Genomic DNA, 12,653 nt, shown 5'->3' with positions numbered 1-12,653 from the left:
CCTGACTGGGTTCAGTAGAATGAGCTGCTCATTCAAGTTGTGAATTAGTGCGGTCTGTGAGAAAGGGCTGTTTGCATTGGGTTTCCCATTGCTACAGTGTGAATGTCTATAGAGATACCCTGCCTCACAGTGTGTGTGTGTGTGGGGGGGGCTGATCTCAAGAGGGTTTCCTCATAGCCTGCTTCACCTTCAGTATGGTGTCCTCCCTTTCTCATGAGGATCCCAGCTGAGCTTTGATCCCTTGCACACACTGTGACCTGTGACAGCTGTCTTGAGGGGATGTGCATGGGGTGTACTTTAACATGTACCTTCTTTATCAAGATTGAACCATTCTAGGATGAGTTGAGCTGCGTTTGTGATTTCCAGTAGCTATGGTTACACTCAGTAGACCAAGAGCATCTAAATCTCCCACTGATCAGCTATAGTTCTGCACTCCATGTATATCCCTCTCCCTCCTCCAAGACCAGAAAGGTTCACCCTTCCACAGAAAACATTAACATTCCTCAAACCAGCCCCAGTCAGGTCCCTGGGTGCAGCTGTGCACCTTGGTCTGTGGTTTAAGACTCTTGCAGGATAAAAATGAGAGAGAAGATTGCTAATGGCTTCTGCCCCATCCTGAAAGACCTACCCATTCCTGGGGCACACCCCACAAAGAATGCTCTATCAGGGATCTCATCAATCTATTTCGGTGAAACCCTTGAAGGAAAATATGTAACTATATAAACATCTCTTGTATCTGCTGCCCCAGGACCTCCATCTTCTCAGAAGCTCACATTCAACTTCTGCCAATTTCTTAACTGAATTATTGTGATGAACCAGACTGTCTCCATCTTGGGCTCAAAATTTGTTTTATAATAAAGACAAAGCATGCTAATTTCCACTCATCATTAAATCTCTGTTTCTCAGGGATTGGGCTATGTCCCACCTGTAACTTTAACTACAAATGGTTCTGTTTTGCCTGTTCCAGGACATAGCAACCATATCTTTGTTTCAAAGAAGTTGTTATGACCATCTTTCAACTCTACCTTTATTTCAAAAGGTTGTTATGACTACCTTGCTATGTCCACCTTGCAATCATGCCTTTTTTCCAGGAGGTCGTCATGACTAATTTGTTCTGATTATATTCTGCTACTATAACCCAGCCTATTTTGCCCACCAAACCCCCTATTTAGAAACACCCCTACTCCTTAGCTATAAAACCTTGTCTTTCTCATATCCAATGCTAATCTCTTGAATACCACTGAGAGAGAGAGAGGGAGAGAGACAGAGACAGAGAGAGACAGAGACAGAGTGAGAGAATGTAACACAACAAAAAAAAAAAGCTTGCTTTAATTCATCTGGCAGTGATGATTTGGGTCCTTCTCAGCATCCCCATTCCCTACTCCCTTAAGCAAATTTCCCAACTTTCTCCCACTGCAAACACTTCTCTCTTAACATCCCAGTTTAGCTACTGTGTATCTTCAGCTTTCTGGTAGGTTCCAGAAAAGTGGTCAATTTGCAGTTTGGCTGTTCATGATGAACTTCTAAGAATGAAGGGTTATGTTCTTTCTAACTCTTGGCATATGCACCCAGAATATAAAAAGAAAGGTTTCATGTTTTTCTAATACATCCCTTACATCTTGTGTTCCACACTGGCCCTTTGTTATATCAGCTGCCCATGGATTTATAGAAAATATGGCTCAATTGTCTCACTGGTTACATCTAGTTTATCCTTATGAAGTTCTGATGGCTATGTAAATTATTTTATCAAGTTTCTTACTTAACAGTCTGACTTTGAGCTGTGTTTTAATGTTTTTCATTTCCATTTTCCCTGTCCTTTGGTTAGAAGGACTAAGGTAAATGATCTATACAATCCTTTCTAGTTACTGGAGGGGGCTTCCATGAAGATCATGGGAAGGAGATTATTTGAGTGAGAACTCAGTTGTGACTATATCACTGAGAAACAGAGAATAACATTTTCAGTTTCATCTGTACAGTCAAGTGCTTCAAATCTTATTTTTAATCACCGCACAACATTAAAAATGGGCATACCACAAGTTTTTTTTCCAGTTCACAAATAGATAAGAGAAGTGAATTTCTTCCAGCTTGTTGGATCCTGTGAATATTTATTTGCTTGCTTGTCAGCTTTAGAATCTCTTTCAGAAGGACTCTGCTATATTACTGACATTCCCCCTTTTCAGGGACTGTCTTTGCATTTCCTGTAGTTCCTTTCACACATGTACCCTAATTATTTGGATTCTTTAAACACACATGAAGTATCTGATCTGATATTTATTTACTAAATGACATTCCAGCCAGGCACAATTGACACAGAAATAGCTTTTTTTTAATAAATTTTTTTAAGATTTATTTATTTATTTTATGTATATGAGTACACTATTGCTCTCTTCAGACATATCAGAAGAGGGAACCAGATCCCATTACAGATGATGTGAGCCACCATGTGTTGCTAGGAATTGAACTCAGGACCTCACACATACACACCACACACATACACATCACACAAACACAACAGATGTCAGACACCCACACACACCACACACATGTCAGACATACACACAATACACAACACACACATGTCAGAGTTATACATGCATACACCACATTACACTCCCACATACACACACCACATATACCACACACCATACACCACACACACACACCACATGTTTGACACACACACACCATACACACATCAAACACACACACCCTACACCACACACACCACATACACCTCTCTCTCTCTTTCTCTCACTCACTCTCTCTCTCTCACACACACACACAAACACACACACACACACCTGACACAGTCACACATACAACACACATAAATAACACACACATGTCAGACATATACACACAACACATACAACACACACATCAGACACACATACATACACATACACACACCACAAAACAGTAGCCACACACACCACATACACACAGCCAGGGATGTTTGCAGTGTGGACCATATTCTTTGTTTGGGTTGTTAGCTCCTGGGTAATTAGCTTGTTAGTCTGGTTGTTTGCCCCAACATGGACTGCAACTCTACTCTAAGAGAACCTTTGCCTTTTTCCATTTCCTAAAGGGTGACGTTTTTCCCAACCCCCACTCCAAACAAAGCCACCTTCCTCAGGAGCAAAGTCTGTTGCTTCATGGCCTGAAATACTTTAAAATGATTTCGTTGGCTGTACAGTTTGGAGGCAGGGGAAGATTTCCACCCTCCTGGGCTGTGAATAACTGGAGACACCACCTTGGGTATTCTACAGAATGAATATTCTTCGGCAGGATCTAACCCTCACTAAAAAATAGCTGGGGATTCAGTAAAATTACTCATTCTTCCAAAAACCAAAGTCCTAGCAGTACTGCTGGTATGAACTTTGACGTGTCTGTAACAGCTTTTCTGTCTCCTGATGAATGATCAATAACAACGTGCTATGTGACATCTCAGACACACGGTAGCATTTAATCATACTGCCATTGCCTCTCGGAAGGCCACATTGTGGGACAGAATCTGGAAATGCTCTCTTGGCTTTAGGAGCACTTCCTCTTTTGTGACATCACTCATCCTATTTCCCTGTCCTGGCTCATGGCTTTTGTGCATCCCAGGAGAGAGCCCTCAACTCTCTTCTGCTCATTATCCACACAGACACACATGGTGAGGTTATCCCTGTCTCTCATCTTTAAGGTAATGAGGCCAGATTTGCAACCACCTTACTGTCTTTACCTGAGTGCCCAGGAAACAGTTTTACTGAACACATGACAAACAAAACTCTTGAGTTTAGATAAAGGCCAAACTTTCTTCTTTCAATCTTCTCATTTACTTAGTTTTTCTCACCCCAACCTGAGACCAGTTTTGGCAGAACATCTGAGTTTGCACATGACCTGGCCTGCACCTACCTTTCTCATCTTTGCTTCTCCAGGAGTTGGACCCACATATCTTTCAACCTCAGGCTTTGAGTTCTTACTTACTTTACAAAGACAAAGAAGGGACTGTCCCTATCAGTGTTGCTCTCATTGCTTTTGCCAGAGGACCACATTCCTACTATCCACAAAGGACCCTGGGCGATATCAAGAAAATCATACTCAATTTAAACAGTGTTACTACAGAATACAGAAGAAAGGAGTTAGGTAAAAGGGTGGCACTGGCTTACACAAAGTTTGACTCTAGCTAAAAGTCATTTAGATGTAGATTTCTTTCCACAAATAAAACTCACTATTTGATTTCTAAAGGAGCTAATCCAAAATCTGATCGTTATTTTATCCCGTTCAAAGTTCAAGGTGCCTGGTTGAATCATAGGGCTTCCTCGTCAGATCAATATGTTGTGTCCTTCCTACCTCTGCCTCACCTCCCAAATAGGGAACAGGGAGACTCCGACATAAACGACAAATTGGAACATGAAGGCCTGTGAAGCTCAGTGGTGGTTGGGTCTGCTTCCTCACCTTTTTGATAAAAGTGCCTTCGTTCTGCCATGGTCTTGCTTATCTCTCATCTTGCCTTCTGGGAGCTTGTTGTCCCTTCTAAGTGGGCTTTGGAGACATTTTTCTGGGACTGTTTGTTTTTGATACTTTTGCTCTTTGGGTCTATGCTGAGTGTTAGCTCGGTAGCATGAGACCTGGAAAGAGCAAGGTTGTCTCCTTAGCATTGATTATGTTTATTTGTTTTTAATGCTACTCTTAAGCACACCTGTTTCATGATTTCTATAATTCAGCCATGCTTCGTCACATACTCTCTCTGGAAATTTCTAGCTACTTAACCTAGTTCAATTTATTTGTCTTGCATAGTATCACATGTAATACTGTTGTTGGTCATTTTCTGTGTGTGAGTGAGTGATCGACTTTCCAGTCTAACACATTTTGTCCTTGTTATTAGTAGATCTTCAGATTAAAATAACATAAATTCTTTTTTTTTTATGTGTGTGATGTTTGTACCAATTCTAGTACCAATTTCTCTAACATTATACAATCTGCTCATAACAATCTGTAACTCAGGAGACCCAGTGCCCTTTTCTGACCTCTCTAGGCATCAGGCACACACACATGTGTGTACATACATATATACATACATGCATGCAGGCAGGCAGGCAGGCAGGCAGGTTTATTGGGAAGCTGCTCTTGGGTGGCTTCACTGGCCCTAACAATTGAGGTCAGAGGAGTCACCATAGGGAGGGAGGAGGGGAAAGAGAGAGAAAGAAAGAGCACATTCATAAAGAGAAGAGAGGAGAAGAGGGAGAGAGAGAGCAAGCAAAATGTCTGGGTTACATATGAAGGAGACTCTTCTGGGGGACAAGGGGAGGCAGCCCAGCCCTTGAGCTGGAAAGTTCAAGGTTTGGGGCAGAGTATGCCATGTAGGGACTGAGAGATGCTGGGAGAACCTGGAGGTCGGGTCTGCTCTGATAGGTAGAATATGTACTTCAGTCTTTGTCCTGGGTCCAAAACCAAACAGAAACCATTAGAATGCTTCTATTATACTTTCTTCTACTTCTCAATCTATTCCCAACTGTGGTGTTTTCACAAAATAGATCACAAAAATAATCTGGTTAAAAAAGAAGAAGAAAAACTCTCAAGGGAAGAAGAAAAACTCTCAAGACCTGTTTCGGACCTGAACTGATTCCTAATATCTGCCACACAGGCAGCACGAGTGAACAAATCCTACTTTCACTATTTGACTTATCACTCCAACTAAATGGCAGGAGTGTATGTATTTCTAAATTCTAGTCTGATGTATCAGAGTCTCCCCACTGAACACAGAGAAAAGTAAAAAAGAATAATCACTTAGCACCCACAAGGCCTGGATTCAGTCCCCACTGCCCCTGAACTAACAATGGTAACAATGTGTTGTGGACTGTAACACCTACAGCTCCTCTGAGACACCTAGGTGTTAATATGTTCCTCAACTTCTTGACATTTTAAAATGTCTTATAATAACAATACACTGCTTAAAATATCATATGTTTTGGTCACTGTGAGCCCACAAACTTATTCTAACTTTTTCTTTTGTTTTGTTTTGTTTTGGCTTGGTTTTGTTTTGTTTGACAATGACTAACTTTTAACCATGACTCACCTCCTGAAAGCACAGCATAAAAAGTGCTGGATTGTCATCCAGGTAGCCTCCTGTTTAAGAAGGATTAACGATGCTTTGTTTAAACAAGTCTTCCTCTCTCCAGTAGCAAATGGTGCTTTTCTGGTCAATGAGTCATCGCCAACCAAAAGCATGCTCAAAAGTCCCAAGGACTCCAAGCAAATAGTCCAGGCTACCTTCTCACTCTGAAAAGGAAAGAACGACCTCTGTGGGTTAGGTAAATATGCTTCTGATTGGGTGGGAAAATTAATTGCTAATCAAAGATAATTTCTTCAAAGTGCATCTAAGATGGTATTTTCTTATCTACATGTATACATGAGTCCAGTGTGATAGAATGTTCCATCTAGAGCTATTCAAACATAATTTTCATGAAATGTCAGATAAAAAGTGAGGTTGTTTTAAAATTCAAGGGAAGTTCCACTTTTTAAAACAGAATTCACTCAAAACTAGGTTCTAGAGATTCAACTTAGATAGTTTACCCTGTACTGTGATTTATATTCTGTCAGAATTGTCACTGAGTTTCGACTTGGCAAAGATCAACAGCAAAGCAGAAGATGGCTGAGCTGCTGAATAAATGCCACAGACCTGACAGCCTTCAGGTTTGTACACCTTGTGTTCTGAAACTTCCTTTGCTTTCTCCCTCAGAAATCATTTGCCTCTCCTTTGAGCTCTTTTAAACAATCCTTGCCAATTTCCTCTTGAATGCAGTGGTGAAGATTAGAAATAACCAAACACAGAATGGGGACATAGCTCAGCGGCTACACATTTACCTAGTGTGTGCACCGTGCCTCACTGTAAGAGAACAAAGAAAGCCAAATGGGGAAGACATGGCTCAAAATGCTGCAGGACAATGGTCACTCTTGATACTGATCCAGAGCCACAAACAAAACCAACAAAGCCTGGTGTTAACAATACAGAGTATATGATGTGCCTTTCTGTGGTTTTTCATTATAATACTAACAATCTTAGTTTTTGATATCTATGTGAAAAATTAGCCTGACTAATTTTTTGTGTTGATTTGTATACTTATTTATTTATGGTGTGCTAAACAGTTATCTGTTTCAGAAAATCAAGTTGTTAAAAGCATCGAAGAAACAAGAACTTCTCCGACAGCCTCCAGCAAGATAGCTCAGTGCTTGTTGCCAAGCCTGAAGACCTGAGTTGGATCCCCCAGGACGACTCCCACTTGGTGAAAGGAAAGAACCAACCTCAGCAAATTTTTCTCAGATCTCCACATGAACATCAAAAGAAATAAATTATATATATATTCTACACAGAACAGCACATTTTAGTCAGGCCAACTTTTTAATCTAGAAACCAGGATTTTAAGTATTATAACAAAAGCTGGAGAGATGGCTCAGTGGTTAAGAGCACTGACTGCTCTTCCAGAGGTCCTGAATCCAATTCTCAGCAACCATGTGGTAGCTCACAACCATCTGTAATGGGATCTGATGCCCTCTTCTGGTGTATTTGAAGACAGTGACAGTGTACTCTCACACACACATATATATGAATGAATCTTTAAAAAAAGTATTATAACAAATAACACCAAAAGATATATTCTTGCAATAAAAATAAATAAACAAACAGTGCAAGCAGGGGAGATCAGCTGGAAAACACAATTCTTGCTTTGTTTTCTTTTCTTTTTTAAAAAGCTCTTGACATCCCATTACACAGGAAATGAAGACTACTTTATGTAGCCCCTATCTGTAGCAAGATATCTTCCTGTTATATTGTATTTGCAGTGGAGCTCTGTGATTGGGCAGAGGAAGGCAGAGTGAGGAGTTGAGAGGAAAAGGAGAGGGAGGAGGAAAGAGAAGGGAGAGAGGAAGCAACATGGAGGAAGAACCATGGATCTCTAGCAGTCCCAGGTAGCAATTTCTATCAAAATGTTAGATATTGGGTAATAATTCTAATTGGTAGGACATCTTGTATATTAAGCATTTCCAAATATAAAAAAATCCATTGGATAATCTTCAAGCATTCAGAGTCTTCTTTCTACCTGGAACTGCAAGCATGGTGGGTATTGTCTGGAGCTTAGCAGAGGATCATGAGGGTGACAAGGTTGGCCCAAGATCTATGCTTTGGGGCATGGCCTCCATGGAGCTGATCAGTGGAACCAGCCACCATGGTAAAGTCTTGTGTGGGGTGCTCTTGACCTCTGGCTGCTTCTGGTGCAGGAACATGGTGGGCGGCCCAAATAGCTAGCAGAGCCAGACAGCCACGGCATTTCTAAGATCTTCCACAACACATAACCTATCAAGTTAGTTCCAGAGAAGTGAGAGACTCCGCCTCAAAAAACAAATAGGGAAACAACAGCAAATTAGTGGCTATAAACCATCTGAGGAAGAACAGCTGAGATCATCATTCCTAGTCTCCATACACAGTCAAAACTGTTATACAGCACACATACACACACACACACATCCATTCACCCAGGTATGTAACCAGGAGTTTTAGGACCTTGCCATCATCACTAGCAAGTTATTTGTTTTACAAGTTAATTTTTCACCAGGTGCTGTTAGCCAATTTAATCCACAATCCAGTCAGAAAAAACAAACAGCAAAACACTAGAGATTAAAAAAAATAAATAAAAAGTCTGGTTTCAAACAATTGGGTCCCCACCCTGACCCTCAACCCTTTAAACCAAATTATAAGAGCAAGGGAAGGGAGGCAGGGGTGTGAGGAGACAGAGACAGAGAGACAGAGAAACAGGGAGAGAGAGAGAGAGAGAGAGAGAGAGAGAGAGAGAGAGAGAGAGAGAGAGAGAGAGAGAGAGACAGAGAGACAGAGAGACAGAGACAGAGAGAGACAGAGACAGAGACAGAGACAGAGAAAGAAAACCCACACAGCTTAGATCTATGATGATCTGAAGAGTTGTTTTAAGACAGACTTTTGTATCATGCTGAGACTCTGACTTGAATGCTCATGGGAAGTGGACTCAGCACAGAAGATCCGTGTTCAGCATGGCATTAGAGCTGAGTAGACCCACTGAGCCTGTCTCAGTGCTGTAGAGCCATGTGTGAACTGGGATGCTGCACGGAGGATGCACTGGGACATCTAAAGCTTGCCTTCTCCTGCATGCACCAATGTGGGCTGCAGAATACCAGCTAGCGATATCTTGTGTCACCCTGATGCTTACCTCTGAGTAGTTAAAAAAGAAAGCTTCTGGCACATGCAACATTCTAGAAAAGAAACCAAAATTAGCAGCTAGAGGGAAGACCTAAGCCTCCTTCTATATTAGGCGAGATTGAGTAGAATTTACAGCCAAGGATCTAGTACAAATCAACATGGAAAACGTCTCTTCTATAGAAAATGGCTTCAACTCATCTCAAAAGAATACATCCCTTTAAATGAAAGCAATAATCTTTTCTCTTTGACTCCTCTAGATCAAACTTTCTCCCCGATGGCTACATCTCATCTTTCTGCCTAGATGTTCTGTCCTATTCTGTTCTGGGGAGAGTGAGCTGGCCCTGGGAGTCAATGAGAAAGGCATCTACCTACAAACTGGTGGGTACACAGCTCACTCAAAATAGGTCATGAAACACCAAGACTCTCTCTCCAGCCCACAGAACAACTGGGAAGACAAGCATGGGAGGAAGGGGGCGGGGGATCCTGAAGGACAGGGGTCAGGGTGGGGGGGCTCTGAATTTTAGGAAATGAAGCTTTGAATTTGAAGTGACTGAGTAACTGCAGAATCTGCATGTTTTCATCTTCAAGTGGCCACAGAAAGCTTCCTCTCCTCTCAAAATGAATAAGAAACTGACACTGAAATACCTAGAAAGAAGTGCCTCATTTTCTGTGCCCAACTCTGCCCCAAGTGCCTACACGTAACTGCTCAGTTTGCAAATGGCAAGAGCATGACAAGCTGATCAGCCTTTGACAGTTCCCAAGGTGCCCTTGCTGACAGATAGTGGGCTCACAAGTGACCAGTAAGGCTTGGATTCAGCAATAGGAATTTAAAACAGATGAAGAGAGACTGATGTTCCATAAACACACAATAAAATATGGACATGCTAAAAAGAAAGGGGGGGCCAACATAGTTTAAAAACCATCTGTGCATATAGACAGAAGAGAAGTAAAACCACTGAGCCCTGAACAGAGCCAGAGATAGTTGTCTTTCTGTCTGTTTGCCTGCTTGCCTCCCTGCCTTCCTGCCTCCCTGTCTGTCTGTCTGTCTATATGTATGTACGTATGTATGCATGCATGCATTTCTGAATGTGAGTTGTGATTTCATGTGCTCAGACAAGGCAGGCACATGATTTTCTCTCCTGAGTGTGACTGACCTTGCATTTGGACCCCATATCAGAATGACATGTCCATAGGAAGACGGACGCACAAAAATAGCAGCAAGATAACAGGACATGATATGAAGTGTGTCATACTTAGCACAAAGGAAGAGTTGATGCCACGAGCTTGAGCAGTAGTTGCACGAGGAAAGAAATAGGGGAGACAGAGTGCAGAGATCCAGACGATGTCACCGTTACCGTGAAAGCTTTCATGTGTCTCTGTTTTCAATTGTGCTCCAGTTCTAACAGGACTTTTAAAAGGATGAGTTGCTTCTGATGGGAGTACTACAGTGTGATTTAGCAACATAGGCTTAGCAACCTGGAAGTTGGATCTAATACTTTACTCCCCATTTTTCACTTTATTACTCATTACCAAGTATTACTCAATTATCATTTACAATTTTTAATGAATTCTGGATAAAAACTTAGGCATTAAAATCCTTGAGGATATAGTCTGTGAGTCTTATTTTGAAATTAAAATACCCCTTTCTTCAGGTTTTCTAAGAACTTATACTCCTACATTTTCATTAGTGAAACTTGGAAAGACTGTACTTGAGCTAGATTTGGGTGGTGTGGCCTGCAATTTCAGCTTGTGGTAGATACGAGCAGGAAGACTGGTAGTCCAAAGCAAGCATCAGATATACAATGAGTAAAGGGCATTCTGGGATACATGTGACACTGACATAACACACGCGCACGTGCGCATGCCCACACACACACACACACACACACACACACACACACCAGAAGCATTCTTAAGGCCATAGTTGAGTCCAGCTATGCCATAAATAGAGTATCTTATGAAACCAAATGTTTGTGTAGGCTTCAAAGATCACCCAAACCAGTTAATAAAACCTGACCTTTGATGACAAAAAGAAAGGCACAAAAAGAGAGTCTTCATACTAAAAAGCCAAAAACACTTGTAGTAAATGGTAGGGGAGAGGAGCTGATACTAAAATCTGGTTCCCTAACTGTTTCTTGATTATGTCAATAAAGATGGCAGAAGCCAGTCGCTGGGAGGAGAATAAAAGGTGGGATTTCCAGGTTCCAGGAGGAAGAGAAGGCGACTCAGGGAGGACTGCGGATTTGGACCAGGCTGTGGAGCAGACAGGAAGCAGCAGACACGTAGGTCTCTCTTGGGGCACCTATAGTATGTAGCCTTTGCCAGTGGCAGAGGCCAAGGAGAATGGAAAAGGCTAATGTTAAAATTAGGATAGGAAATTCTTCGCCCAGCCATTGGGTTATCTGGCTAGTTTTAAAATATTGAGGCTGTCTGGCAGTTTTCATCCGCAGCGACTCAGGTGGGCAAGAGAAAGGGCACAGCCTGGGTGTTGTTAGAGGCTAGGTGGGGCTAGCCTTCCCAAGTGGTTGGCCAGTGGAGAACAATTACAGCTCCTGGGTTCATGGAAAAAGCATCAGCTGGAAATGGGCGGAGCTGAGTGAGGTGGGCAGCTGCTGATCACAGAGCCAAAGAGCTCTCGAGAAAGAGTGTTATGCCCAGATCTCGGGATTCCCAGAAGAGCTCAAAGAATTGCCAATCCGATGTAGTGGGACAAGAGTCTTTTAATAATGCAAACCTGGTTCAGAGTCACACCTTTTTTAAAGAATAGTTTTAAAAACTAAATCTTGCCATTTTTTTCTGAATCTATGAAGCATACCTTGTTTGGTAATATTTAAAATGAGATTTTTCCCCCAGAAGTATATTTCAAAATGTAATTTTTTTGAAATGCAAGTTATTAGCCAGTGACATTGAAGGATATGACCAGAAAAAAATAATATAGGAATGACTAATAATGAGAAAGATGTGTTTTCAGTAGTAGAAAGACTCTGAAACTGCCCTAAATGCTTGCTGGATTCAAAACTGTTCTAGATGACCTAAACCACTACCAACAACAAAATGAAAGTGAAATATACAACATCTATTCTGATTTACAGAATGCTTATTTCTCTTTTAGTTCGGAGATGAGGTTTGAGGTCTAAGATAGCCCCAAACTTGCCCAATAGCCAAAGATGACCTCTAAGTTCCAATCCTCTTTCCTACACTTCCTAGATGCATTACAGGCACACACTATCAGCCCAGGTTTTATGTGGTGCTGGGAACCAAATCCAGGGCTTTGTACATGGGAGGAAATCTCTCTACCAACTGAGGTACATCCCAGCTTCCAGATGTTTTGTGTGTGTGTGCATGTGCGTGTGCATGTGCGTGTGCGTGTGCGTGTGCGTGTGTGTAAAAATTATCATGAAATACTTAGTTAACTGGTAAAGCGAGAAAAAATCATAAG

At 41.6% G+C, this 12,653-nt stretch overlaps 1 long non-coding RNA gene across 1 annotated transcript; it reads left to right on the top strand.

Moving 5' to 3' along the window:
- The first annotated feature begins 5,343 nt into the window (after positions 1-5,343).
- On the top strand, positions 5,344-8,062 carry LOC143434413 (uncharacterized). The gene is made up of 4 exons (XR_013103886.1): positions 5,344-5,697; positions 6,168-6,299; positions 6,589-6,681; positions 7,135-8,062. It is a non-coding gene; the product is annotated as an uncharacterized LOC143434413 (long non-coding RNA).
- Positions 8,063-12,653: the final 4,591 nt, after the last annotated feature.

The sequence above is a fragment of the Arvicanthis niloticus genome, chromosome 14 (assembly GCF_011762505.2).
Source record: "Arvicanthis niloticus isolate mArvNil1 chromosome 14, mArvNil1.pat.X, whole genome shotgun sequence".
Classification (NCBI taxonomy): Eukaryota; Metazoa; Chordata; class Mammalia; order Rodentia; family Muridae; genus Arvicanthis; species Arvicanthis niloticus.
The sequence above is the reverse complement of the archived record's forward strand: the minus strand, read 5'-3'. Positions and strand labels throughout refer to the sequence as shown.